At 37.8% G+C, this 24,676-nt stretch overlaps 1 long non-coding RNA gene across 2 annotated transcripts; it reads right to left on the bottom strand.

The window, feature by feature from the left end:
* Nucleotides 1-1,469: 1,469 nt before the first annotated feature.
* Nucleotides 1,470-22,733, bottom strand: LOC100910482 (uncharacterized). Of its 2 annotated transcripts, none has more exons than XR_010053271.1 (3): nt 22,209-22,733; nt 10,262-10,422; nt 1,470-2,838 (listed from the first exon to the last, which is right to left on the bottom strand). It is a non-coding gene; the product is annotated as an uncharacterized LOC100910482 (long non-coding RNA). The 2 variants fall into 2 exon arrangements; XR_010053272.1 differs by lacking the exon at nt 22,209-22,733 and adding an exon at nt 19,911-20,188.
* Nucleotides 22,734-24,676: the final 1,943 nt, after the last annotated feature.

Here is a 24,676-nt window from a genome sequence, read left to right as displayed (position 1 = left end):
CCCACAATACCAGACAATGTTCCTTCCTTCCTTCCTTCCTCCCCTGTCCCCCTCCCACCCAGGTTCCTTCCTCCCTCTACTCCCTGTAACTTTTTTCTTCTGCCTCGCAAGTGGGACTATGACATTCTTACTTGGGTATTTCAGCTGGTTAACCTTATTGAGTCCTGTAGGTTGTGTCCTGGGCATTCTGTACTGTTCTTGGGTAATATCCACTTATCAGTGAGAGCATACCATGTGTGTCCTTTTGTGACTGGGTTACTTCACTCAGGGTAACATTTTCACATCCCATTCATTTGCCTGCAAAACTCATGATGTCTTCATTCCTAATAGCTGAATAGTATTCTATTGTGTAAATGAACCACATTTTCTGTATCCATTCTTCCATTGTGGAACATCTGGGTTGTTTTCAACTTCTGGCTATCACAAGGGAAATGCAAATTAAAGTGATCCTGAGATTCTAGCTTACATCAATCAGAATGGCTAAGATCAAAAATTCAGGTGACAGCACATTCTAGCAAGGAGGCGGAGAAAGAGGAACATTTTTCCATTGAAGGTGGGATTGAAAACTGGTACAACCACTCTGGAAATCAATCTGGAGGTTCTTCAGAATATTGCAAAAAGATCTACTTGAAGATTCAGGTATATGATTCTTGGGCATCTACCCAAAAGATGCACCACCTTGCGTATACTCCACTATGTCATAGAGACTTTATTTGTAGTATCTTTATAATAATGAAATTATGACTTTTTTTTTGCTGTTGTTGTTAAGTTCCAGGAAATGAACTTCAAGATAACCTGCAGAGTCTCAAGTTGAAATTTGTTTGCTAAAATCTTATTCTTTTGGAATTTGAACTCTTGAAGAGGTTTTTATTTTTACTATTTAATTTTTTGAAGAATTTGACCCGTTTTCAACATACAAAAAAAATGTAGTTATCAAAATTCTCTCGTTCTTTTAAGTTACAAATAAGTCTTGGTTTTTTATTCATTAAGACCAAATAATGTTTGCATTGTAAAAAAATCTTTCTAAATCTTATAGTTTATTCACGTATATAAATTTTGGTCAGTGGGATAGAAGAGGACCTTCATGTGGCTATTTCTCATAAATTCCTTGTATAGACTAATTCCTTGGAACTAATTATTTGTTTCTTTGCATTTCTTTCATCCTGCCTGCTAAAATTTCGGTTTTCCATTGCACCACATAGTCAGAGGAAACATATTTGTATGGCTTAATGGTAACCTGGGAGGATTTGGAGTCTTGAAGACTAACTAGTTTCACATCATTCATTTCTAGGTAGTCATTCAATAAAAAAAAATAATTATTTTCCGTTTAGTACTGTTAGTTATTTGGCTAGTACAATCAAAACCATAATGAAATCAACCTCTAATATTCTTTTCCATATACATTCTTTACCAGAAAAATCACAGACCATTTCCCATTTGCTTCACTTGAAAAGGACAAACCAAAATGGTTAAAATGTGAAAGAATTTATTTAGGTGTAAATATAAACAGAAAACTTCAATGAGAAAGTTAAGAAATAAGATACTTTACAGAAAGTTTCATGATTTCCCCAAAGGGGAAATACATATTTAACCCAAAATGTTCTTAGTAAGACTTTATGAAAGTAAAAGCAGACCTCAGGGTAGTGAAAATGTTCTATCTTCACAGAATCAGGTCACCTATAAACAGATGACAAAAAATTGAATTCTCAGTAGCAGAAATAGAAGTAATAAGACAATGACTAATGTCTTTATTATGCCACTGTGAATTAACTCAGACATAGAATTATGAGGGGTAAGTCCTACAAGGTTAAGTGTGCAATAAAAACAATTCCTTTTATTTGATATGATTACAAAAACCAGATTCCACGAAGAAAACAACGCCATCAAAAAGACTTGTATCCTAGAAAAGAAAGAGAATAAAATTACTGGTAAATCTGTCTAGTAAAAAACTGGTCCTCTGAGATGCAGGCAGAGCACCTCCGTCTTAAGGCCAACTTATTTGTTCTTTGTTTGTTCCTTTGTTTCTTTCTTTCTTTCTTTTGTTGATGCAGTGAATTTTATTGATGGTATTCAAGAGAATAAAATCTAGGGTCTTCCCATTATTACTGGGGTCTAGGAAGGAAACTGGGATATAGATGCTCAGGTCTGAGACTAAGCTGGGAAAGGGACTCCTCAGAAGTCAAGGATCTCTCTCTTGCGCTCAGATCCTTGGTAGCATGGGTGGTCCAGGGCTTTTTATTCCTTGGAGGACATGGAAGTAACGAGGTTCACCACCCTGTTTCTGTAGCCATAATTCATTGTCATACCAGGAAATAAGCTTTACAAAGTTGTCATTGAGAACAATGCCAGCTCTACCAACACAGGTAGAAAATAGGAGTCACTGTTAAATTCACAGGACATAATCTGGTCCTCAGTGTAGCCCAGGAGGCCCTTTCGTGGGACCTTGGACACCTGCTTCATCACATTCATGATGACATTATATTGGGCAACTCTTTCGAAGCAGCATATCAGATCCACAATAGACACGTTGTGGGTAGAAACATGGAAGGCCATGTCAGTGAGCTTCTTGTTCAGTTCTGGGACGACCTTGCCCACAGACTTGGCAGCACCAGTGGATGCAAGAATGATGTTCTGACCAACCCCATAACTTTTTTAATGGGTCATATATGTTCTTCTGGTGGCAGTGATGATGTGTACTGTGGTCATGAGTCCTTCTACAGTGACAAAGTTTTCCCTGGTAATGTTGGCCAGGGGGATAAGCAGTTGGTGGTTCAGGAAGTATTGCCTACAATCTTGAGTGAGTTGTCACACTTCTCATGGTTCACACTCATTGAGCATCTGCAAAAAGAGCAGAAATAATAATCCTTTTGGCCCCACCCCTCAAGTGGGCCCTAGCCTTCTCCATGGTGATGAAAAACACCAGTAAACTCCACAACACACTCAACATCAGCATCACTCTATTTGATGTTGCGGGATCTCACTCCTGGAAGATGGTGGTGTGTTCCCCATTCTCAGCCAGAACCGTGTTGTTGAATTTGCTATGGGTAGAATCCTATTGAAACGTAGTCAATGTAGTTGATGGCAACAATTTACACATTGCCAGAAGTAGCCCTGGTAAGCAGGTGCCCAAATTGGCCAAATACCTTTACCATTGTGTTTAAGGGATGAGGTTGGCACTACATGAGAAGATGCAGCAGTCTCTGGAAAAAAAGATGTACAGAGAGCCAGAGAAATTTCATTTAGCTTCTTATGTGCAATATTGCTTTAAGACAATTAACCTTTGTATTTGTGGACACTGACAAGCTTGCTAGAAGCTACAGAAAGTCTAGAGTTGTGTTCATTTATCTTAGTTCTTGATGTGACCAAATATAAAAATACCTATACACACCTCACTCTGTGGTTTGGGACCAATTTGGGGGTCAAACATCAGGTGTCTTGCGTATCAGATATTTATATTACACTTCATAACAATAGTACACTTACGAAGTTACTTATGAAGTAACAATGAAAACATTTTTATGGTTGGGGGATCACCACAACAAGAGGAACTCATTAAAGGGTTGGAACATCAGGAAGGTTGCGAACCCCTGCTCTAGATTTTTCTATTTCTTAGGTTATCTGAGATGAGTGGCAGTTACATCTATTGCTTTAGTACTGTATGGCATTGTAAATCCAAGTTTGCAGAAATTCTTTATAAAATTAGAGCCATGTAAACCAGGAACTTGATAGACACAATGAGAGTGATTTAGTGACTGGCTGACAACAGTCACCTGTAGCTTCCACTACTCTTTAAGGACGTGTTTGATTTGTCAAGGTCGAAATACATGAGCCCCTCTTTGAGATGTTGGCACAAACTCATTTCGGAGGCAGACATTACTTTTAGATTTACTACTGTCCTAGTCTTCAGTACCTAAGAATGTGACTCTATTTGCATTTAAGGCCTTTAAGTAATAAGCAACTGTGAGATGAGGTCACAAAAGTCCTGTCCAATATGTAGGAAATAAAAATTGCACTTGTTGTAACAAGCACTTGGGAATCTGGGTGGCCTAAGAAAGGCTATTTATGTGGAAGTTGGACACTGCTGAAAGAGATAAAAATGACAGTGTGTCACAACAGTATACTGAAGAGTTTTTATATCCTTGATTGTGGATCTCTTCTTTCCTTCCTTCATGAACTGTGTAATCTACAGGGTACGTCTTATATGTTACCTGCCATTTATTTTTGTGTATTTCTTAACAACATGGATTTATCTCTAAATTTTGAATGCAGTCTATTTGCAACCTTTGGGTCCCATGACTTTATTTATTATGTTTGGTTGGCTCTTAGTTTTCTACTCTAAATTCCTATGTTGAACAGAGGTAGCTGTAGTAGCAGGCATTAGCAGAGATCTGGAGTTTCCTATTTTCTGTAACTTGACACAAGCTGATTCAAGGGACTTTTGAGAATGTGTCATTATTATAATTTTAATTAAATCTATTTTTCAATTTTTCTGTATGTGTAATGTGTTTACCTTACTTACCCTTTCCCTTTACTCCTTCCAACATCTGACCATGAATTCTCCAGTCCTCTACATGGTCTCATGCTTTTCCTTCATTTACATGTGTATATAGAGATAAATACATACAACTGGCTAAATCCATTTAGTGTTGCTTGTAGGTTTATGTTTTTAGGGTTAACTATCTAGTTTTGGGTGGCCAATTAGGGCATTCATGTCTGGAAAAGGTTAATTTTCCCTCTTTTGGCAGTCATGAGTTACCTGTAATTCTACGCCAAAATTGGGTTCCATGAGACTTTTCCCATCCTTGTTGGCTTGCCGCATATTGTCATTATTTAACTAGATTAGATCTTTTATATTGTTGCAATTTTCACAGGTACAGTGCATACATATATATATATATATATATATGTCACATCTATATGTCACATTAGATGTCCTGGTCTTCTGGTTCTTACATTCTTTCTACCTTTTCCTGCATGATGTTCCCTGAGACCTAGATGCTCATGCTTTGCTGTAGATGTAACAGCTGAGGCTGGGTAGCCCTCAATCCATTATTCTCTGTATTTATTTATCATGCTCTCTCATATACATTTATTTTTTTATGGCAGATTTTACCAATGGGACGTTGTAAGTAAAATATAATGTGGAGAGCAGTGAATGAGTCCTATTAAGCCATCGTTGTAATCAAAGATTTGTGCTCTTCTTTATTCAGCATTTCTACCTGCCAACTAGTATACTAAATACTTTCAAATCTGTTATCACCTAATTTAAGATGAACTAGAAAATATATCATATACAATAATCAACCAATCGTGTCAGAGCTTATGAAGGAGTCAAAAGCTTTTTATTGAAAAATCAATGTTTGTACAGATGTGTGATGAGTGCTCTTAGAGGGTTAACACTGACGTGACAGTGAGGAAAAGAGGGCTTCACATAACTCGGCACCATCTTGGTCCACAGAATGGCTTTCTAAAGGTCTCAGGACAGGAGGGATTATAGGTGTTTATCTTACTTATGGTTACTCTTTCAAAAGCAAACATTTAATTGGGGCAGGCTTACAGTTTGAGAGGTTCAGTCCATTATCATCATGGCAGGAAGCATGGCAGCATTCAGACAGACTTGGTGCTGGAGGAGGACCTGGGAGTTCTACATCTTTTTTTTGTTCATCTTTATTAACTTGGGTATTTCTTATTTACATTTCGATTGTTATTGCCTTTCCCTGTTTCCTGGCCAACATCCCTCCCCTCCCCCTCCCCTTCTCTATGGGTGTTCCCCTCCCATCCTCCCCCCATTACTGCCCTCCCCCCAATAATCACATTCACTGGGGGTTCAGTCTTGGCAGGACCAAGGGCTTCCCCTTCCACTGGTGCTCTTACTAAGCTATTCATTGCTACCTATGAGGTTGGAGCCCAGGGTAGTCCATGTATAGTCTTTGTGTAGTGGCTTAGTCCTGGGAGTTCTACATCTTAATCTGAAGGAAGTCAGGAGAGACTCTCTGACCGGGCATGGCTTAAATACTAGGTGACCTCAAAGCCTGCCTACCCAGTGGCACATTTCCTCCAACAAAGTCACAGCTATTCCAACAAGGTCACACATCCTAATAGTGTCATTTTCCATGAGGCAAGCATATTCAAATCACCACAGTGTTCAATGTATAGAAATGAGGAGAAAGTTATAGATGTGTAAGGAAGTCAGGTCCAAAATTTCTTTCTGAGTTGGTTTAATTTTGGTCTTTTTGTTTGTTTGTTTTTATTTTAATTTCAGGAGTAATAGATGACAGAGGATGTGTTTTTAGCATTATTTAAATTTAAAAAACCATTGATTATGGAGAGAGTAAGAGTTTTTTGTCTTAACATTCTCTCATCTCAGTTATAGTACATTTAAAAATCAATTCCCTACATTATGCTGTAGGCACATATATCTATATCAGATGGATATGGTTCGCAAAGTGAAAATTCAGATTGCTACAGTTTTAAAACTTTAAAAACATCTTAGGCTGGAGGATCATATTTGTAATACTATGGCAAATCATTTTTTCTCGCCTCTCAGTCAAACTTTTATCTCCCGTTTCATTACTTAGTTGCTTCTCACTTTGGTATAGAAAAAGTAGTTGTGATATTAGAGTTATACTCCCTATGGAGGAAGAAGCAAATTTTATTTTGAATATTTATGTGAACTACAAAGCTCCAATATGATTTCTAAAAGCAAGTGTTATGAACTGACAGAAGAACCCTGCTTTGAAGGATATTTTGATTCCTTTTCAGAGAACCCAAATAGTCTTTGAAACAATGAGACGCATACACATTCCACCAATGAGGCAGGAAGATGGAAAGTGCTCAAGGAGAATTGCTTCCTCTAATTGAGGTGGGCTCTACTGTGATCTAGGTCACCCTATCCTTGGTCTCCTTTCAGCAATAGGCAATTTCTCAGAATTATTTTTGATGTAGCTTTTATGGAAACAATTGTCCTACTGCATCCATTGAGAGAAATAACTAGAATTGACACAAAACCTGTTACCTCTACCATTCATGACTAAAACCCAGGAAAAAAAAAACAACTCCTAGAGGCATCCTGTTCCCATAAGGTCATACTCATTAACCAAGGGAAAGAAAGAATGATTGCACCTTCAACTAAATTATCTAGCTCAAGGGTCAGAAAGGTTGCCATAAATATGCATGGGTTGAAACTACTGTGCTTTTACAGCTGATCTTAGCCAAAAGGCCAAGAAGGGGCCCCTTGGTGATTTTATCATCTTAAAATGTATAACAGGTTTTTTTTCCCTTTTCACCCTAAAGCTTAGCTACAGAAAATAGAGACATTTTAATGTTAAAGTATTAAAAGTGAAATCGGTAAAATACAAACTTTTCTACTTTTTTGAAAATTGTTCAAAATAATGAACGGTTTTCAATCTCTTTGATGTGATGGCCCGAAAATTAATACATCAGCTGAAATCAACTCTACTTATATAATAACAAAATACATGGTAAAAAGTGGGATATTGTCAATGCATGTTCACCTAAGGTTCAAATAGAGAATGTCTAGTTAAACATTGTTAATATATTTATCATCGTTTCTGAGCCAGTGTTTGCAATTGTTTATGCAATGCTTCTGGTTTTAGGATACTAGTGGGTTTTCTTCGTTTGCTTGACAGTGGAAACAGAGACTCACCAGGTCTACTGCAGTCGCCACTCTTCATAATACTGTGCTTAAGCAAAATGGCAGGTCTTGGGATGGCTCATCGCATCACAGATTACTATCGCTTTGCGTCTTAGATTCATGAATATATCCGTCTATACGAAGTAGCTTCTGTCTGCAGAGCAAAATGCGTTGCTCATTGACCTTACGTGTGATGCTTTGCAGAGAGTGTTTGGAAAAGCATATTATTTTAGACTTAATGAACTGATGCTGATATTTCATCCTGACCTGTTTAAGAGTGAATGAGGCTTAAATCTGTCCAAGCTTCTCATAACCCGGAGACTTCAAAAAAAGGTTTTGGTACTAGCTACTCCGACATATCTTCTATAAGGATCACTGTGCTTGGAAAACCCCCAGGTCTATGCCTCCTTCATGTTTTGAAGAATTTTTGCATCTTTATTTGGGGGGGGGTGGGGTTGTCAGTACACTGATCTCAATATCTTCCTGCCTATACTTCTGTGAAAAGTGATCTGACGCATATTGTGGGAATGGTCTGACCTTAAGAAATTAAAGCAATTCACTTCATTTTAGGGCCATGTATAATCCTTATTATTATCTTTTAAATAGGACCCCATCCATCTTAAATAAAGCGTAAAGTGAATAATTTCTAATACATTTTGAACTTCAAAACTCTGTGAATAGACCATTTCCTTGAAAAAGAACACATCTACACATGGTTTTCCTTCCCTAGGGGTGTCTTGTAGTAAATTCGTGTCACTTTAATTATCATGAAGCTGCCTTCTGTGTTGCCATCCAAGACTTGTCATGGATTGGTTCTTACGTTTTTGCCACCAGTTTCACTTTATTTTCTACATTAGGTGGAAACGTTAGTACCAGAAGGGTAGATTAAGAACACAAACTCAGTCTCCTCCATTTAGATACTATTTATCTAGCATTATCTAGCTATTATTATCTAGCATTGTTTGAGGAAACATTTTTATTTTTATCCATTGTGGTGGTCTATGTTTTATCCATATGTTTGGCTCAGGAAGTGGCATTACTATGAGATGTATTCTTGTTGGAGGAAGAGCGTCACCATGAGGGTGAGCTTTGAGACCCACATCTTACTTGCCTGGAAGACAATAGTCTTCTCCTGTTTGCCTTCAGAACAAGACGTAGAAATCTCAGCTCCTTCTCCTGTACCATGCCTGCCTGGATGTTGCCATTAAATGTTTGGCTTTACAAGAGTTGCCAGGTTCAGTGTGTCTTTTCACAGTTACTGAAACCTAACTAAGACATCCATCCATGAGATGGTCTTTTATCCCTGTGTAAATCAATAGATCATATGCATGCCGGATTATCTCTGAATTATCTTATTCCTTAGCAAACTTTTAAACTATGTGAGGCCTCTGTATTTAATATTGGCTAACATTTATTTGGCCATTTGATCTCCCTTGAAATTTCAATATGAGTTCTAGATGCAATTTCTAGTTTTGGTTTAAATATATTTTGATTGACAGTACTCATATTTGTGGGTCACTTTAGGTAATATTGAGTTCTCAATATATTTTCCTTCTAAAAATATTGGCAACATTTTCACTGACTTAGGTGTGTTCAAATTTTCACTGGAAAAGTTTCATATTGTACAGACTTCCTGCCCTTATTGTATTCTAAATACTTTATGTCCTTACTATTATCAATAGGGATGTTACTTAATCTGTATGATATATTGCTAATTGTTAGTATACTTAGCTGGAAATCACTTTGAGTATTGGATTTTATTCTTCTACTTACCAAAATTTTAAGTACTAAGAATTTACTTATGTTCTCTCTCTCTCTCTCTCTCTCTCTCTCTCTCTCTCTCTCTCTCTCTGTGTGTGTGTGTGTGTGTGTGTGTGTGTGTGTGTATGTGTGTGTGTATGAGAGAGAGAGAGAGAGAGAGAGAGATTATGTCATCTATAATAGGTATAATAGGATGTAGAAACCTAGCCATTTATATTAAATAGATTATTTTTACCTCAATTTTTTAATAATGAAATTAGGTTTTAGTGAATATTTATAAAACATTAAAGTAATAATAAGTAAGTAGAGTCAAGGTGATGAGTACTAAAAATGCTATGAGAGGCTATCAAAATATACCTATAAATTAAAGGGCTAAGGCCAGCCAGCAAATTTTAAATCTCTGACCCTCCCTAAGTGAGGGGTTGATTTTTAGCTTTCAGTTGGATAATGTTGAGGAGCTCCTCGGATCATGTACATGTCTACCTTGGAAAATCTCTCATAAGGAAGGATGAACAAAGGAGAGAATATTAACTTTTTAAAAATTATCTTAGAAAATAATGTTATGTGGTTAGTCTATGAAACGGTAAAGAAGTACATAAATGATCTGAGAATAAGTGATGAATATTTGACCATCAAACATATATCATTCAACCCTTGTAAGGCTCAAGGAACACTGCAGAAGAGGAGACTGCAAGAATGAGAATTCGATGTATAGGGAGCCGGGTTATGACGCGCCATCTACTGGGCAAGACAGCCATTGCAATCATGAACTCACAGTAGCTAAGTTGCAAGTGGGTCTGCTACAAATGGGTAAGCATGAAGGGAAGAGGGCTTCAGGACTCCTACCATTACTGTGATCTGGCAGTTGGGCCACTGACTTCAGATGTTTCCTCAGTGGTGACTTCACCAAGTTCCAGTGGATAGGTACATCAGGAGCCGTAGCAAGAGCCTTGGCTAAACTAAATGTTTCACACAACAAACCAAACTTTCGTGAATCTGTGAAGAGACTGGTGAAGAACAGGTTTTTTAGGAATAGAGACAATATTTTTTAAAAGGGTCCAAGCAGAGAATGCTCAGAATATATCATATTCATGTATAAAGTCACCTAGGACAAATTAAAGAACTAAACAAAACAGAAAAAAAGGAAACCAAACAGAAAAATCAAACAAAAATAAAACAATAATACAAGCTTCCATAAAATCATAAATCCAAATTCTTATCCAACAGAAAAGGAAACTTGTCTAATTTTTATACTTTGAAGCTTTCCCCACGACTGACTTCACTCTTTGATGTGTGCATATGTATGACACATGCATGTTGATGCTTTCGGACATGTGCCTGAGGCTGGTATCTCCATTACTCTACACTTTTATATTTTGAGAAGAGAGTCTCTCACCTAATCTGAAGCTAATGGACTCAACTAGGCTGGATGGCAAATGACCTTCATATATCTGCCTGTGCACTCCCTGGTCAAGCTGACGTGACAGGTACAAGCAAGCAAGCAAGCACCTTTGCTCCTAGGGCTATATACTTGCACTAGTATGCCTAGCATTACAGAACAAACCGTCCTCTTATCCTTAGCACTATGTAATGTGTGACCTTATATTTCATTTAAAATTAACAATGCCGTAATTTTCGTTTGTAAATTGTACATCTTGAAACAAGATAATATTCATCTGTATTATATACAAGCTTATTTCTTTTAGTTTTATAAGCTTAAGGATATAAGTGAAGGGAAAAAAGACATAAAGAAGGCACCTAATTTGTTCTTGTTATCGTCTTGTTGTCTGTTTTGTGCTTTTTTTTTTTAAATGTGTTTTTGCCAGGACCTCTTTATCAGCTTCCAGAATACTTAGATCAGAGACGTGATACCTAGGCAGTATTTTATTCTTGAGTTAAAGATTAAATTCAAGGCAAGTACAGTACAACTCATAAAACTGTTTTGTGGGAAGAAAAAAAAAATCAGAGGTTTTTGGAACGTTGATTTTTTGCATTATGTTGCCACCTAGTGGTCAAAACTTGTACGGAAAACAAAAGTTCTGGTGTAGCTCCGAGGATATATGTTATCCAGGAAAACTTATTGACGCACATGTTTGAGGAAAGGCAACTGGAGGAATTGCTGGTTTGGAGAGCAAAGGGATCAGTGGCAATCAGTCATGTCGGTTTGTGTTGTCCAGACCATATATCAATTCATGACATTCAGGGTCTAACTTAAGGGTCATTTTACAAATAACATGCAGTAAGAACAATAATCAAACCAAAAGTGTGAATTCCTTCATGTAGGAAGTCACATAGTGAATAACACAACATAAAGACTTAAAAAGTAAGAGCTAAAACGATGACAATTCTTGAGGAGCTTGTCTGTAGTAAGGTATTTTGGACACTATTGTTAAGGACAGGAATAAAAATCAAATACAGATAAATGAGATTACATTAATCCAAAACTGTTACACTTGAATGGAAAAGGAAACTTTAAGTTTACAAACTATAGATCTAATAACAACTTGATGTATAGGATGTCTGAAGATCTAAAAAAGGGAACTTAATAGCACAAGCAAAACGAAATTTAAAATCTCCCCCCAAAAATGTGGGCAGTGGGTCTGGTTATCTCAACCAGAATGACCATTTCCAGCCTCATTAACTTACATGAATATTTTATACTTTCATTTATCATCGCAGCTGAATGGAATTCCACTGTGCAGGCTGGAGAGATAGCTCAGCAGTTAAGAGCACAGTTTACTTTTACAGAGATCTTGAATTCAGTTCCCAGAATCCACACTGGTTGTGTCATGGCCACCTGTACCTTCAGCTCCAGGAAATCCGAGGCCTCAGGAATTTGCAGGCACCTGCACATGCCTGCCTACATTCATATAAAAACAAATCTTTAAAAATGACTCTTAAAAAAAAAACCTTGTGAATATGTACCATATTTTGTTTGTCCATTTCTCGGCTATTTTGACCTGAGCCGCAATAAATTTGGGGGAGTAGGTACCTCTATAATAGGATATAGAGTCCTTTGAGTATGCATACACATGTGATATACCTAAGTAATTTGGTAGATCTATTTCTAGGACCTCCACACTGATTTCCAAAGGGTCTGTAAAAGTGTGTACTCTGGCCAACAGAATGTGTCTCCCTTTACCCACACTTACACCAGTACTTGTTAATTTTGTTGTTTGCTTGCCTTTTTGTTTGTTTTTTAGATTTCTTTTTTGTATGCTATTCAGTATGACTAGGTGCTGAGAGTCTGTCCGACCTGGACTGAGCTGGAAGAGGGACACAGTGTCAGATGTGGCTTTAAAGACCAATGGTCTCTGGCCTTCTGCCTCTTTAAGTATACTGAGAGGTTGCTAGTAACGTAAAAGTTTCTAAAAACTCCCTTGTTTAGTCCATGGTTAAAAATACCTCTGGCTTCTTTTCTCTTTAATGCTGTGATTTATTACGTATTATAACTCCCTGAGCTTTGTTTAAGTCTTTACGCTTTAATAACTGCTAGGGAAAGTTAACTCTTTCTTACTGTTGTGTGCTTCAGTAAGCACTAAAAACTTAATTCTTTATTACTTGTGTCTTAATAAGTGCTAATATCTGGCGATTAACACATGCTGTTTAGTAGCAGGGAAACGAGTAAAAAGATTTATTGCTAGTGTTTTTGTCTGTGGTGAGTCAGAAGCCTCACTGGCTAAGCTGGTTGATTTGTTGTGAACCAGAGAGGAAGGAAAGGAAAAGAATTAAGATGCTTTTTAAGGACAAACATGCACAGACACATATACATTCAAAGATTCATACATCCACACTCTGGCAGGGCACCATGGTCTGTCACAATGAACTCCACAAGTATTCATGCATGCTTACATAGATACACATATAGCTACACACAACATATAGACAAGCATAAACATTTGGAGGGATAGATGGATGGATGGATGGATGGATGGATGGATGGATGGATGGATGGATGGGGCAAAGCTCATTAAGCCAAACCATTCAACCAACTATTTTATTTCTTTCTTTCTTGGTCTTTTTTTTTATAACTTCTTAGGCAAAATGGTCCTTAGCAAATTATCTCAGAGATAAATGTTGCATAGAATGGGAGTTAAAAAACGATGTTGATAAGAGTTCAAAGTGGTATTTCATTATAACATTCTCATTATTAGTTCAAAGAAACAGTTTTTTAAATCATGGCCTTGCCTGATCATAGTGCACACCTGTGACTTTATCCTTGCACCTAATTGTTTTTTCTTGAACACAAATTTGTCCAGGTCTATTTATCTTTTTAGTATAATTATAAAAGCTCATCTTATTTCTTCTTAAGCAACCTTTACTTATTATTATGAGGAGTGGGCACCTACTATTCTTGATTCTAACTTTATTACATCTTTCTAGCAGCTACGACATTCTCTAAAAACTTTCTTCCTGAAATTACTTGAATCAAATGAGGAATTCTATAGAATCATTACCTATTTGTCTATATAGCATCACTACAAGATAGTGCATCTTTGTAGATCTGCAGAAATCTGCTTAAAGGGATGGTTCAATACCTAGTGAGTGTTATATATTTAAAAATAACAAGGAAAGCATATTTATAGCAGGAATCTTTCTTCAGATTTAATCTTCTTGGTCTAGAGAAACAAGTCCATCATAGACTGACAGTCGATGGCGGAACCATCTCAGGAAGATCACCTAGATTTTAGCTTCTCCTTGATGGCTCTTGGCAATTGGGTAAAGATAAAACACACAAAAAATTCATATTTACATGTTTATGCTCGTATAGGTGGGTGCTAGACTTGTCTAGTTATATATGTGTGCTTAAATTGGAGCACCCATAGAAAGTAGGTGGTTTGAAATAGAGTAATCTCCATGAGCTTGAACTTCAGTTAATGGAACTGATTGTGAAAGATTAAGAGGTGTGGACTTGTTGGAATAATGTATGGCTTTGTAGGAAGATAGACGTCAATGTTGGTAAGCCTTGAGGCTTGGAAAGCTAATACCAGCCTTAGTCTGCCCCCAACCCTGCCCCCTCTCATCTTCTTTCATTGCCTGCTGCCTGTGGATCACAATGTAAAGCTCTCAGCCATGACTTCAGCATATTCCTGCCTGTTTTCCACCATACAATCATGAAACCGTAAGCAGGCTCCCCGTAAATGCCTTCTTCATAGGCATCGCCTTCACCATCCTGTCTCCTCCCCCTGTCATCCTTAGTTACAAAGCAGTAACTAAGACAGATGGACAGAAAGCTCGTAGAAGGGGAGATAAATCACAGGTGGTATGTAGTGAAGACAAGAAACAATAGAGCAGAAGGGTGACCGGGGATAGGGACTGAGGACAGGGAGAGCAAGGACTGTGGAGAGACACTGAACATCCTTTATGAACACCCACTACTGTAGTTGCCTTCTCAATCACACACATATACACATATAAGGATATTTTAAATGAAGATGTTTTAAACTACGTACTGTAAATTGAAGCAAGTTAGGATTTAAAAGAAAATTCAAGTATCTAAATATTTTTAAAATGTAATATTTCAAAACAAAGTAAACAGTTACTGTGTCACGGACAACAATGCCTCGCCCAGACGACGTATGTTATTAGTACAAAGCTCAGAATCAGGTTTGGGAATCTCTTTTTAAATTTGTTGGCCAGTGGGGTTCTATACACTCTTCCCCCAGACATTAAAAATAACATCAAAAATAACAACCTAGTACTGAAGACACTGCATACTTGGGTCAAAGGCCATGGAGGGATGAAGCTAGTCCCAACTTGGAAGCTTCACCTTGACTGTCTAGCTTTCACAGCGATAGAAGTTAATATGCATATTACTGTGGACGGGGCAAAAGTTATCAATATTCTTATTCATGCAGAATGCAGTAATAATGCCCCTGGCAAAATACGCCTACTAGTACACTAATGACATAAATGTAGGACTAATCCATCAAGTTTTAGTTGGTTTTAAAACCTTCTGTATAAGATGATACTCTACGTGGTCGAATTACCCGATTAGGTTATAGACCAGAAAGCAGACCTCTTATTCTGCTAAGTGGACACAATAAAATGTCTTCTAAGCCCATAACTTTATGCACACAGACTAATACATTTATTAACCCTGATCAGAAAGACTTAGCTGTTCAGATAGCAGTTAATGAAGCTAAGTTAGTGTGAGTTGATGAATAGCAGTATTTAATAGTCCCTTAAGTAATTCTGGCTTGGATTATAAGCCTGAATAAATTCTCTAATATGGGCTAGAATTCCCAGACTGGACCAGGAAAGCAAAACAAAACAACCATCACCACAAGAAAATCCCTACTGAACTTTCTTGCCTCATATGAAAAGAGGAACTCCATTCTTTCTGTCACTTTGTGGGCCAGAATTGTTTAGCGCTCATTATGTCATTAATTTTAAACTGAATGTATACTGTCTCTAATGCTATTTGAGGGATGCCTTTTTGATGTTAAATGAAAGAAAAAATCCTGGTGATCTAAGATGCTAAGAAGATTGGATGAAAGTTCAACAAAATGGAATTCGGTAATACGTAATAAATATTAAGTAGGTGCATAATAAATATTAAACAGTTATGAAACAAGTGGAAGAATAGTGCACTGAACTGGAGAGATGGATGGGTGGAGAGGAAAACTTCTACAGAGGAACTCTTCTTCTCCAAGAATCCTAAGAATAGGTGACAATATTTTTCTTAATATCACCATGAAGGCAGTATATCCTTTAAAAAGCCTCCCTGTTCACACTTTTATGAAGATCCACTGGGGTAACTCCTCTGCATTTTTCTAGAAATACTGAGAAGGTAGGTGCAGTCTCCAATATCTCCTTAAACAATTCCCAGCACCAAGCAGCCTGCTATCCATACTAGAGAAGACAAGACAAATCAAACGTGTGAGTAAAAGGAACGCAAATAGAAAAACAATGGAAAAGGTTGTGAATGCAAAGGTGTTTATGCTGTGCACATATGTAAGAATGTATTGCCTCCCTTAAAACTACACTGTAGAACATCTAAGTTTATTTATCCATTTCCTTCATTTTGGTAAGTACTTGACATGTCCTGACATAAGATTTCCTCTATTTGTTTTTCATTTTTCCTGGACATGCTTTAACACAATGGATACCATAGAATTGATCGAAGGATATAGTGTAGATATATAATAGAATTAATATAATAAAAGGAGAAAATTGAATCCCATGGCTATAGAGATGACTCCGGAGTTAAAAGCACTGTCTGGTCTTGCAGAGGATCCAGGATTAATTCACTGCACTTAGAACCATTTATATTTCTAGCTCTGAAGGATTCAATGCCCTTTTATCCTCTATAGACACTCTGGGTGCCCATGGTGCACAGACACACTTTCTGACCAAATGCCCTCATAGATTAAATGAATGACTGAATGGATGGATGGATGAATGGATGAAACATATTTGAAAATCGGTACTACTGCCATAGAAAGGGGGTTACAGGCCACTGGATAGTTCTATTGTAAGTATATTAAGAATTAACTTAGAGGAATATTTGTAAAGCTTTTCTAACAAGCAAAACTAAATGAATGATAAACTAAATAAACTAGCATTAACACAGAATAAAGTGGAAATTCTGTCAATATTTCTCATAACACAATTAACAGAAATTTTATATTTAGATGGAGTAAAAGTCAGGTAAAATGCATTTTAAACATATTATTGCTTACAGAGAATGATGGAAGGTCAAGATATGTTGGAAATAATTGTTCCTCTGTAAGTCAGGAAGTATTCTCTCCCTCTCCCTCTCCCTCTCCCTCTCCCTCTCCCTCTCCCTCTCCCTCTCCCTCTCCCTCTCCCTCTCCCTCTCCCTCTCCCTCTCCCTCTCCCTCTCCCTCTCCCTCTCCCTCCCCCTCCCCCTCCCCCTCTCCCTCCCCCTCCCCCTCCCCCTCCCCCTCCCCCTCCCCCTCCCCCTCCCCTTTCTTTCTCTGAGCCCTGGATGTCTCTCTGTAGCCCATAGTGTGTACATCAGGCTGGCCTCCAGCTCAGAGATCCTCCTACCTCTGTCTCCAGACTTCTGGGATTAAAGTTCTGTGCCCTACAACCTGACAAAGTCCCAGTTATCATATCTTCAATCAACACTCTATTGATCAAATATTCACAAACTTGTTCACTTAAAACAGGATGCTCTTGAACCTCCAAAAGACCCATCTTGCAGTTAACTTGATTTTTTTCTTGTCTATTAGACTTCTTCAGTGTACCAGAACCAGACATATATATATATATATATATATATATACATATATATACATACATACATATATGTATATATTAGAAATATATACATATATATGTATATATTAGAAAATATGACTTATTAGAGTGGGTTGTATGCTTCAGACATGGACGCCAGGTATCTAAAGTCAGCATTAGCAATGTGATGGCTAGTCATGATTGTTAACGTGGTTAGACTTGGCAACAACAAAATGACACACAGTCGGGCAAATGTGTGAGGCCAATCCAGGAAGGAGTTACTGAGAGGCAAAGTTCCTTTTCTAGGGTAGGTGACATCTTTCCATACAGAAGAGAAACATGGAGATGGGAGGAGAAAGGGATGCTTCATGCTTGTTTTCTTTTTTGTTTTTCTGGCAATTATTTTCTGTCATACTATTTCTGCCATTGCTGCTCTGCGGCAAGCCTTTTCTCCAAACAAGCCAGCTTCTTTGCCCTCCAGTGAATGGAAGATGCCAGGGATAACATTTCCTTGTCTTCAGTTGAAGAGATTCTTGCCTCTGTGTTCAAACCTCACCATCCATTTCCATATTATGTAGCTTCTCAATTTTTTGTCCCGTCTTCCATTTTATGAAGATAGTTAAAATTATGTCAGTTTTACTGAGAAAATCCAGTTTATCCTCTGATAATTCTGAATTATTCACACGATCAAGAAATACTTGTAATAGAATAGGAATATTCATATCCCATTGATCTGATTACTGAAATGTCTACAACTGACATAGATCATGTCCTAGTTTGCTTTCTGTGATAAACAATGTGACAGAAGTCCACTGAATAGGAAAAGGTTTCTTTCACTTAAACTGCCAGTTTACAATCTATCACTGAGTGAGAAAGTCAGGACAGGAGTTCAAGGCAGGACCTGAGGGTAGAAACCATAGTGGAACCCTTTTTATTGGGTGGCTAAGCTAATATACATATCTCAGGTCCACATGCCTAAGGGAGGTCCAAGTCACAGTGGTTTTGGCCTCCTCCATCAAATAGCAATCAAAATAATGCCCTACAGCTCTGCCCACTTTCACACTTATCTCGACAGTTCCTCAATGGAGGCCCTTTCTTCTAAGGGGAGTGGAGATTGTGTCAAGTTGACAATAAAAATTATCCAGTCCAAAGAGCCATGATTCTTGTTTAGAGATCAATAATTCAGGAGTAAGTAATTTATTTTCATTGCTTACTTTCTGCAGTGTTAAAAGTCCTTGAGCAAGCTATTCATTGCTCTATTGCTGAGTTATTTCTGGGACTCATTAGTTAGTAGCTTACGTTATTATTATAATGCTTCCTAATGTTAAATGTTACCAATTTCATTCCTAATGTGATATTTTAAATATAGACCATTGTAAACACTACTAGGTTTAGTGTATTCTTTGGTAAATTCTTCTTCTATTTTGCATTTTATTTCTCTGCAATTAAAAGTACCCCATGCCATTCAGAAACAAATTAAAGTAGATATTCCTTGCACATGGCACTAATTACTATTTTTCCTTGTTGGGCCAAAATACCTGGCAAATACAAATTAGGGAAGAGTGTAATTTTGTCTCAGCCCACCATGGAGTGAAAACTGTGCCAAAGGAGAGCAAGCAGACACATCCCATCTGTGCCCAGGATGAGCAGAGGGAGATGAATGCTAGTTCCCACCTTCATTTTACATCTTGAACATAGTCCAGATTCCTTGAGCATGAACTGGTGCCACTTATATTCCAGGTAGACACAAATATCCAAGTTAACTCACTCTACAAAATACTTCAAAGACGTGAAAAGAGTTTTGCCTGAAAGATCTGTGAATCTGACAACCATCATAAACCAACTCTCACATCGTTTTCTACAGTTCTGAACATTCCTACCAGAGAATGTGGTTTCCTTGGTTTAGGACACTTTATTTTACTTTGGAAATTCAAAACTGTAGAATAATAAAGAAAGTCAGGGTACACTCATAGAGAAAAATTAACCACAAACAGGCAAGTTTAAGTTGTCTACAGCCTTATTTATAATAACCAGAAGCTAGGAAAAAACCCAGATGTCCTTCAACAGAGGATTAGATATAGAAAATGCAGTACAATTACACAATGAAATATTACTCAGCTTTAAAATCAATGACTTCATGAAGTTTTCAGGTTAATGGATGGAACTAGAAAACATCATCCTGTCTGAGGTAACCCAAACCCAAAAGGACATACATACATACATAGTATGTACACACTGATACATGGATATTAGCCCAAAAGTTCAGACCTCCAATGATACAACTCACCGATCACATGAAGCTTAACAAGAAGGAAGGTCAAAGTATAACTGCTGCAATCCCACTTTAAGGGGAAGAAAATAATTATGGCTGGCAGAGGGAGGGAGGAACCTTGGTGGCAGAAGTTTGGGGGATGGAAAAGGGCTGGATCAGGTTGGGAAGAGACAGAAGTCCAGAGGGCCAGAGAATGAATAGAAATATGTAGGGGGCAATTTGGGGGGAACCACTAGAAAGTCCAGACAGCAGGGATAAAAAGGCTCCCAGGATCCAATGGGGGATGACATTAACTGAAATACCCAACAGCAGGAAGATAGAACCTGAAGAGGTCACCTTCAGTTAGATAGATATGATCCTCAGTTGAGGGGTGGTGTCATCCACTCATCTCAAAATCTTTAACCCAGAATGGTTCCTGTCTAAAGGAAATGCAAAGACTGGAGAAAATGGAGCAGAGACTAAAGAGAAGGCCATCTAGACCCATACCCGTTCTTTGGGATTCACCCCATCTGTAGACATCAAACCTGACACTATTGCTAATGCTAAGAAGTGCTTACTGATAGGAGCCTGATATAGCTGTTCCCTGAGAGGCTCTACCAACCCCTGACCAATACAGATGCATATACTCACAACCAACCATTAGACTGAGCCTTGGGACCCCAATGGAAGAGTTAGGCCAAGGACTGAAGGGGATTGCAACCCCATAGGAAGAACTACAATGTTAACTAATCAGACACCTCAGAGTTCCCAGGGACTAAACCACCACAAGAGTGTACATTGGTGGGTCCATGGCTCCTGCTACATATGTAGCAGAGAATGGATTTACCTTATATCTATGAGAGATCAGGCACTTGGTCCTTTGGAGGCTTGATGCCCCAGCAAAGAGGGATTCTAGAGGAGTGAGGCAGGAGTGTGTGGGTAGGAGGGAGAGCACCTTCTAATAGGCAAAGGGGAAGGGCACTCTGGTAGGAGGGCTTGTGGAGGGGAGACAAGGAAGGGATACAATATTTGCTATGTAAATGAAGAAACTAATAATAATAAAATAAAGGAAAATGTAAGGCTGTATAAATATTTCTAACCACTAGGTGGTAGGCCTAACACATAGATGTGCAATCTGCCACCTCTGGTTTCCATATAAAATATTAATTTGGGGTTGATTTTTAATGAAATATTTAAACAGATGAGCTTCTGACTTAAAAATTTTGCTACTGAATTTCAAAGTTATATAATACATTTTTACTCACATTCTTAAAATACAAGGATATAAGGGGTTATATTAAATATTTACTAATGATATATATATACATATATATATATATTTGAATAAATTTCTGTTTAAAAAAACATACAGTTACTGCAACCTGAATGATAGAAGTGCATTTTACTCCTGTAAACATTAAAACTAGAACTATGGAAACCTTAACATTGTTTTAAATAATAACTCTCACATGTTCAGATGTTAATGGGTTTGAATCTGTTTACCATTTTTCATGATTGGTTTTATTGTTTGTCATGTTGTCTTAAGTCAAGTTATAAAACACAGAGTGTCTCATTTGATAGTACACAATGATTCAAATAATATTGAACCATTACTTATACACAAGTATATGGGTAATGAGAGGCCATTAATTATTAAAAATTTATATAATTGAGTTTTTAGAGCAGAAATTCATTAGAAATGTTAGCAAAATAGCTTTCGTCAGGCTGTAATGACTACAGCTATATTGGTGAGAGGTGATCATGTAAATATACACAGTGATAAGCTTTTTAAAGTTTTCTCTCTGATAAATTAAGAGCTATGTATACCTTAAAAAGCAAACTGAATCATGTCAATGACAATCAGACACTGACGAAAAAGACCTTATTAAACTGAATGACAAGTCACCTATCAAGTGATTCGACATCTCTAAATCAGATAGTCTGACTAATTATCTAAAGGATAATTTTTGTTTTATATTTTGGATAAATCTTTTAATTTTCCAGAGAAGATTAATGGAAAGGAACTGCAGTAGTTTTCTACTGAAAAATCTAGTTTTGTGGTGACTGTATGTAAACACAATGAGAACTAAAGAGCGTTAATCTGTTACACTAGCAGAGAATGTGAAAAATAGATGTCCCTACTAAATCTTTGTTTAAAAAACAATATATAGATAAACTGCCAAATCAATGCTGCAATCTCCTTTGGCATGTGAAGAAAAACAAATTAAATAAGACCAACTTTATGTTTACTGTTGAGACTGTTTAAAGACAAACCTTGGAAGCGCCATCATTAACTAGGTTTAGTTAGCAACTTGACAAAACAGCTACACTTACCTTGGAAGAAGTCACTTCAGCCAAAGATATTGTCTTGATCAGACAGGCTTGCGGGTATGCTTGTATGGTATTTTCTTCATTGCTAATTGATGTAGGAGTGTCCGACATTCCTAGGTTTAACAGAGCTGTTAAGGAAGCTAGCTGAGCAATCCAGAGAGCAAGCCAGCAAGCAGCCTACCTTCTTGGACACCTCAGTTCCTGTCTCCAGAGCACTGCCTTGAGCTCCAGTTACAGCTTTTCCTGGTGGTAGCTGATTGTAGCCTATAAACTGTATTAACTCCCTTTCCCTGCAAGTTGGTTTTGGTCAGCATTTTGTCACAGTAGTGAATAGCCAGATCTTAGGGTCAGACTCCATATTAGAGAATCTGACTGAGGGTTGAACTCAAGGTAACTAACACGCCAGCCCGTAGCACCAGTTTCCAGGTTACTCCCACAACAATCCAGCCCCTAGCACCAGTTTTTAGGTTACTCCCCTACAAACTGGTACCTGACAACAGTTTCTAGGTTATTCCCCAACAAACCAGTGTCTAAAACCAGTTTCCAGGCTACTCCCCAACAAGCTGATGCCTGGCACTGGTTTCCAGGTTACAAGCCTGCCTCTGTTCTAGCGTACTTTGAATGTATTGGATCACATTCAAAGACTTCATTGGTCTGTGTGATTCAGCGGGAATGCAAACACTCCACACACGTTTAATTCCCCTGCCTGGAATACAGTCATATCCTTAGTACACACCTCTAAACCCAAACAATGAAGGTGAAATTAGTTAGAAGGAAACGGCTGTGTTTAAAAGTCACATCTAATCCAGGGGAAGACTGGATGAATCAGAGAAAGATAGGATAGAATGAGTCAGAGATAGAACATGTTCAACTCACATGCGAACAGAAAGGAAAGAGAAGGTGCACGCGTGTACACACACTCACACACACACACACACACACACAGAGAGAGAGAGAGAGAGAGAGAGAGAGAGAGAGAGAGAGAGAGAATTGAGGCAATTTTTTACACAAACAGGTTGCAGAGAGATCATGCTGGACAAAGATTAAGAAGACATAATGAGCCAGAGAAAGAGAAGGAGCTAGAAGATTAGAACAGATTGCCAGGGTTAGTACGAGGCCAAACAGAGCAATTCAGTGAGAAGCCAAGAGAAACATGAACGGCTGAGTTGATCCAGCAACCAGAGCTCAGAAAGAACCAGAAAGAGTGAGCTATTCAGCAGTCAGCCTCTGAGATGATAATTACATCTGGCTAATAAAAGTTATTTTTATGAATACACACTCAGATTAAACCCCATTTTGTAAATGAGTTAACATTTCAGCACATGCAACACAGATGTATGAATCATTGCTAGAAGAAGGGTGTTCATTTTAGGGTTAATTTATTAGGATTGCCCTCCTGTGTATTATTAAATATTCAGTGTCAGGTTGAATCTGATATATCTACCATAGGTCCACGTATTAAAGGTTGATTTCCAGAGTGGTGCTATTGGGAGGTGGTAATAAGAATTAGAGATAAAGAGTACAGGAAATAATAGGTCATTGTGCATAGGTCCTGGAAAGGCACCATGGAGTGCTGGTGTCTTCTCTTTTACAGTTAGACATGAGATAAGTGCCCTCCTTTGCTGAGTTGTTACATCTATCTATGTCGACGAAGAAGGAGGCCAAGAAGTCATGCACCAAAACCTCCAATGTGAGGTAAAGTGAATCTTTTGTCTTTTAAAGTTGTTATTTGTGAGATATTTGATCCAGTAACAGATTAACATGTTCAAAAAATGTTCCCAGTTGCTGTTACTTACCTTTGAAGGTCATGTATTGAAAGAGAGAGAGAGTTGAGAATTACTAGACATTTTAGGAGTTATACTTCAATGCTGAAACATCTTTGATTTCTCATACATCTAAGGCAGTAGAGGCATGAAGATAGCATTTGCATCTTGACTTAATGCAAATATGCACTGTAGTTAGGAAGATAACTTTACCCGAGGTCACAGAGTATCTTTAAATTATTCTTTTTTTTAATGATACAATGTCTTACTTGGCTCAGGACCACAAACTCATTATCTAGACAACAAAAATACCATCTTATCTCTGTGGCTATGTTGCCTTCCCTTGTTGAGTGTTGGGATTATAGGTGGGGGCATTGACTCGAAGTTTTATGTGGTACTAAGAAACAAACTCGGAACTTCACACATGCAGGATGAATGCGTTATCCAGCTCTTTGAGTTTGAAAAAATGTAAATGACTACCATAAACCAATGAGGGAAATATAACAAGGGATGATATGAATAATAAACCGAAAGGGAAGACAACACAAAGCACCCCTCAGAAGACTTTGATAATACAGCTATTATAGCAACTTTAAATTAATTGCGCTTGGGGGCTGGGGATTTAGCTCAGTGGTAGAGCGCTTACCTAGGAAGCGCAAGGCCCTGGGTTCGGTCCCCAGCTCCGGGAAAAAAAAAATTAATTGCACT

This window comes from Rattus norvegicus, chromosome 7, assembly GCF_036323735.1.
Source record: "Rattus norvegicus strain BN/NHsdMcwi chromosome 7, GRCr8, whole genome shotgun sequence".
In the NCBI taxonomy this organism is placed as follows: domain Eukaryota; kingdom Metazoa; phylum Chordata; class Mammalia; order Rodentia; family Muridae; genus Rattus; species Rattus norvegicus.
Note: the sequence above shows the minus strand (reverse complement) of the source record. Positions and strands in the feature narration are given on the sequence as shown.